The sequence below is a fragment of the Apaloderma vittatum genome, unplaced genomic scaffold (genome assembly GCF_000703405.1).
Source record: "Apaloderma vittatum isolate BGI_N311 unplaced genomic scaffold, ASM70340v1 scaffold11406, whole genome shotgun sequence".
Taxonomy (NCBI): domain Eukaryota; kingdom Metazoa; phylum Chordata; class Aves; order Trogoniformes; family Trogonidae; genus Apaloderma; species Apaloderma vittatum.
Window position 1 is genome coordinate 85,831 of NW_009720115.1, and position 5,705 is coordinate 91,535.

The window sequence follows — 5,705 nt, forward strand, 5'->3', positions numbered from 1 at the left end:
AGGGAGTCCTGTGGAGTTTGCTTTTTTTCAGTGTGCTGAAGTTCATGGGGTCTATCTCAGCAGATTAAGCGCCTCACATCAATAACACTGATCTTCTGTAGGAATCTGTGATTGTGGAATACTGGTTTTTATCCCCACTGATGTACCAAGAAGGTTGGAAAGTTTTATTCACTTTTGATCAAAGGCTGCGTTGAAACTTTAAAAAAAACACCCAACAATCACCATGCAGTTAGCAGGGAACAGGAACGTTTTACAGAATGACTCTTGAAAGATCCTGTTGGTTGAACATAATATTCCAGAGTTAAGCTTAATGCTTGGACTATGCTGATATCTTGAGGACAGTCACCTTTTCAGATGGATAGCACCCTGCAGATGGTGGCAGATTGCACCCTTGTCCACTCTTGCCAGGAGTGTGTGCTCACTGACAGCATAAAAGCAGTAAGGATGAAGCTGTCCATAAGAGTTGATGAATCTCTTGCCTTTAAAATTGAAGTGCTTTGTGCCAGGGAAAATATCTATGAATATATTTATAGTAATAAACAGCGTAGTCTCTGCTCCTTCCTTGCAAGCAGGGAAATTGCTGTTCCACCAAGTCTGCAAAAGTGAAATCTACATTTAGATGCTTAGAAATGGTAGTGGGTTTTTTTTCTTTTTTTTTTTTTCTCTTTTTTCCCCTCTGGGATTTAAAAATATCTGAAGTCCAAATTTTAGAAATCTCTGTATTAATTGACATGAAGATATTACATATCTAAAGCTGATGGATACCAGCTGATGGCTGGTATTATACCAGGGATCGCTAGACAGGGACAGTTTTCCTGCTGCCTGGAGCTGGCAGTTGTTGACTTTCTAGCAGATAGGTGTGGGATAATGGGGAAGTGATCTGCAAAGTACTAGGTTGGCTCTGCATGCAGCGTCTTGTCTGAGAGGGATTTAACATAAGGACATAGTGGGATCAGGCAGACCCTACCTTGAGTTTCCCAGCGCTCGAGGGAGACAGGGACAAAATGATGCGTATTCTCCATGTGGTAGAAAGCCTGAGCTGTCCTATTGAGGCTTGGGAGAAGGTGTTGGAAGCCCACCACTAAATGCTTTCTGATGTTGGCTGCAGAAGAGAGACTGCAGGAAACGACTGGGTAAGCTAAACCTAAAATAGCACTAGGTCTCTGACATAGTACTGTCCTGCTCTGGCATGCTTGATGGGGACTGTGTGTGTGAAATAAGATAACAGTCATGGCTGCCTGTAACTGGAGAAATAAAACTGTCGGGTGTCCAGATTGACTGGCAGCTGGATGCAGGAGGAGAACAGCCACGGGAGGTGTTGAAGCTCTTGGATGGAGGCTGAATCATAGACTCACAGAATGTTCGGGGTTGGAAAGGACCTCTAGAGATCACCTAGTCCAACCCCCCTGCCTGAGTAGGATTCCCCAGGGCAGCAATGCACCCAGGTGGCTTTTGAAAGTCTACAGAGCAGGAGACTCCACAACCTCTCTGGGCAGCCTGGGCCAGGGCTCCGGCACCCTCACAGTAAACAAGTTTCTCCTCATGTTGAGGTGGAACTTCCTATGTTCTAACTTAAACCCATTATCTCTTGTTCTGTTACTGGGCACCACTGAGAAGAGATTGTCTCCTTCATCTTGACACCCACCCCTCAGATATTCATATACGTTAATAAGGTCCCCTCTCAGCCATCTCCTTTCAAGGCTGAACAGCCCCAGGTCTCTCAGTCTCTCTTCCCAGGAGAGATGTTCAGTCCCTTAATCACCCTCGTAGCTCTCCCTCGGACTCTCTCCCCTGTCTCTCTAGAATTGGGGAGCCTGCTCCTACCTTAGGAGTCACAGTGTGTTTGGGGACAGTTGGGTCACTGGCATTCAATACACCTTCGTGGTCAGCTGCATTTGCTTGGTAGGTGTTCAGTGATGAATGGGAGCAGGTGTATTTCTCAATTTTCCATCTCGTATTGAGTAAGCCTACCAAGGCCTGAGTAAGGTACCAAGGTGATACCAGTGATCAGGATGTAGGATACTGGTGTTTCTACTGCTGCAAGTGTGTGCTGGAGCTCCTAATTGGACTTCATGGTTATTTTCTGTGTACCAGATGAGCTGACTTTGAAACTTGTTATAGAAGAATGGAATGAAAAACAACATTAAACATGGAAATTTTTGACTGAAAAAGAAAAATACACATCAAAACTGTACTATACGTTCTGTTTCTTTAATGTGGTAGTTCTCTCCTTTGTATTTTGTTTTTTCTTCACTTAATACTTTGTGTGTCTGGTGGGATGGTGGAAAGGCTGGCTGTAGAGGGTTCTGACTTTACTTGCCCATAAGGAGAAGCAAGTCTATTGAAATGACTAGCGATTCCTTTTTGCTGTAAATATGTGAGACCATTTTCAGTGAGCTTTGGCTCTTTAATCTGATGGATAAATTACCGCAGAACTTAGATTACTTGCATTTACATGTAAAGGTTATTTTATTACCAGGGATTTCCAGAATAACACATTCTTTCAAATTTTGTGCGGATGAAGTCATCGAAATCTGCTGAAGAGACTGAAGATTGTCATGTTTGGGAGGAGTTGTGATATCCTTCCACTGCAAAGAGTTAAGGAAAATAGAGACATAGGAAGTAGAACACAACACTTAATCTGATCTGGCATTTGAAAAGCAGTGCATTCTCATTTGGGTATTAATCTGTAAATACCTTGAGGACCATGGTGTTTACTGTTTTAACACATATCTGGCTTTGAGGATAATCTCCTAATAATATATTAAAGGTTGCTTTTCTTATTAACTGTTGCTGAATGTTACTTTTACCTTGATATCAACTGAAGTGGGATCCGCTGGATTTATCTTTACTAGATTCTGGGTGGGAAAGCAGTACGAAGCTATTGTAGACATTACGCCTGAGTATCTTCTGACTCTTGTGAAATATTCATGTGAATTCTAAGGCAACTAAAGCTTGAAACCCATCCTAGTTCTTGCTTGCGAGGTGCTGAGTGCTGCGATCTGCCGCTGGCTTCAGCGCAACGCTCAGCGCGACATCTGGACCCGTGAACGGCTCTGGAGTAATCGGTATTGTCAAGGGCATGAAGGAGGTTTACGATTCCAGATATGTCAGCCTCTTCTGTAACTGAGATGGACATCAGCCTGACCTAGTTTCTACTGCTTCAAAAGTAAGAAGTCAGAATTATGACAAATTAAATATACACAAGACCATGCTGATGATGTTTATGCATTATGTTGCTCGCTGGCAATGGAAAGTGGCTAACTTGGTTATTAGATGTAGTAGTGGTAATAATAATAATAATAATAATTAAACCCCAGAAATAATCCCAAATAAACAGGATTGGATTAGCTTTCATCTAAATGGGTGTTCCCTTGATTATATTTGCAGATCAAAACCTAACATATTTAGAGCTCAACTCTTAATTTATTTTTTTTCTTCTCCTCTCCCTTCTATCCCCCGTTCTGCCTATGTATCTGCAGCATTTTAATTTTACTATCCACCTTTGAAGTATGAGTAAAGAGTACTTAAATATTGCGTTTGTTTTTGTTGAATTCTGTAGGTTGTGGCGATGCACTGGGTTTTTATAGCAGTTGCAGTCAATTCCAGTTGAAACCGTAATTGGTATTTTGACTTGATAGCTGCTGTAAATTTGAAAGAAGGGAAGAGAAAGATGCTCTCATTTTGTGAGGCTGCTTCTCTTTCGGATGCACAGTGCATCTTCCAGCTCTCTGGGCTAATTAAAATGCCATTACAGTGCATGTGGTGCTACAATACAGTCTAGGGAGACTTCCAAAAATAGAATCTTGAGTGCAGACAAATTAGAGAGGAAATATGCACTGAGCATTTTCTCATAGGTTTAAAGAGAAATAATCCATTTGCTGCCTTAATTGCTTTCTTGTAAATGTTGAACACGTTTTTTCTTTCTCTGTAAATTTCAAATAAGTAGACAAATAAATAATATGTCCATGATAATTACTGTTCTCATTACTAATATTTTAACTTGTTGTTGCATGCCATAGCCGTTAATATGCAAGTCAGGATGTCTTAGTGGACTGTGCTTAACAGTCAGGGATGGAGACTTTTATTTCTCAGCAATCCTATTTTAGCTGCCTTGTATCCCAAGGCTACGAGGTTGGTGCATGATCTGGTTTTGGAAATAGAGCAGTACAGCTGACCAGAACCACCCACTCCAAATCCTGCCAAGAAGTAACGCAGATAAATACTGTTTGCACGTCGTTCCGCAAAACAACCCCCCAACTCGTATATAGAATGCAAAACACTTTATAATGGGACTGTGGTATGTGTATACTGATAGTGGGGGAAAAAACTAGATGTTCTTGGGCCTGGAAGAGGTCCACGAGATTGCTGTGGGCTTACACGCCTAAGGGAGACAGTGCCTAACTCCTTGCTCCTTGGTCAGTGCCAGTAAGGGGCAGAAGCTCTTGCTGTTTGTGGCGGGGACCTCCCCCGAAGCTGCTGGCAGCAGCCTGATAAGGGCTGTGCTGGCTTTTTGACCACTGGCAGCCGTCATCCAAGGGAAGGAGCTGAGGGAGGGGGACAGCAAGAAGAAGGACTCGTGACTGTGGTGGCAAGTGCTGTGCTGGAGGGGAGCATAGCGAATGTGCTGTGTGACTGGAGTGTTAGGCTGGGTCTTTTGTGTTGAGCTTAAGGTGTATCCCACCAAAAAAAATCCAGTCTGTGCACCAGTCTGGTGCAATCAAAAATATGGGTTGTGGAAAAGTGTGGGCTGCCAGGGGCTCGCTCCGAGAGCCTGCTTGCGACTCAAAGTGCCAGCTGGTTCTGCCAGCACTCCTCCTGCAGCCTTTGAAGCTATAACCCTGTTCAAGCATGCACTGGCTCATCTCCTGAGTGAAGGTAACTGTGGGGCTGATTCCCTCTCCGTGCTGTTCTGAGCAGCGCGATATTGTTGTGTTTAAGTTTCCTGAGGTTGTGCTGCGAAGAAGACAGGGTGGAGAGAAGGAGAATGCATCTCTCTTCTTTGCGGGACAAGTTCAGGGTTGTTCCACTAGAAAGCAGTGAACAGAACACACTCACAAGTTGCTTGGTGACAGTTACAGATTCAGAAATCATTGACCCAGAAACTTCCCCTTTCTCTTCCATCCGATGCAAATGCTTGATTTGAAATGTGGATGCACGCTCTTGAAAGGATGTGGTTGGGAGAGTCTCTCAGATGGCAACCAATGGCTATTTATCTTGGGCTTACTGTCAGCCACCTTGTTTTGCCTGAGGCTTTTTATTGATCAGGCACTGAGAAATTACAGCTGCTTTCTGTTTTGGCTTGGGAAGACATGGGGCAAAGCGTTTGAGCTGTATCTTCCCAGGGAGAAAAATAGCTAAAATAATCTAGTAACTGCCTTTGCAAGTAGTTTGCAGAGAAACCGTTATCAAATGCATCTCCAGTCACTTGGACTATTGCAGATGTCTTACTGGGATGTCTTATTGCTCAAGAGTTTTCCTCTGCACTCCTTTTTCTTATCTAGGAGCTGGAAATATGTAAACAAAAAGCTGCGATTCCTACTGTATTACTGAAAGTGGTTGAGTCCATTGGAGGTTTGCAAATTTTTTTTTTTTTTCCTCAATTTTGTGCCAAGCCCACCCAGAAACTGCCTTGGAAAGAAACCCAAAGCTGTGAATGGCAGGTGGCAGTAGCCGCCTCGTTTGGAGGACTTTGACTGGCGGTT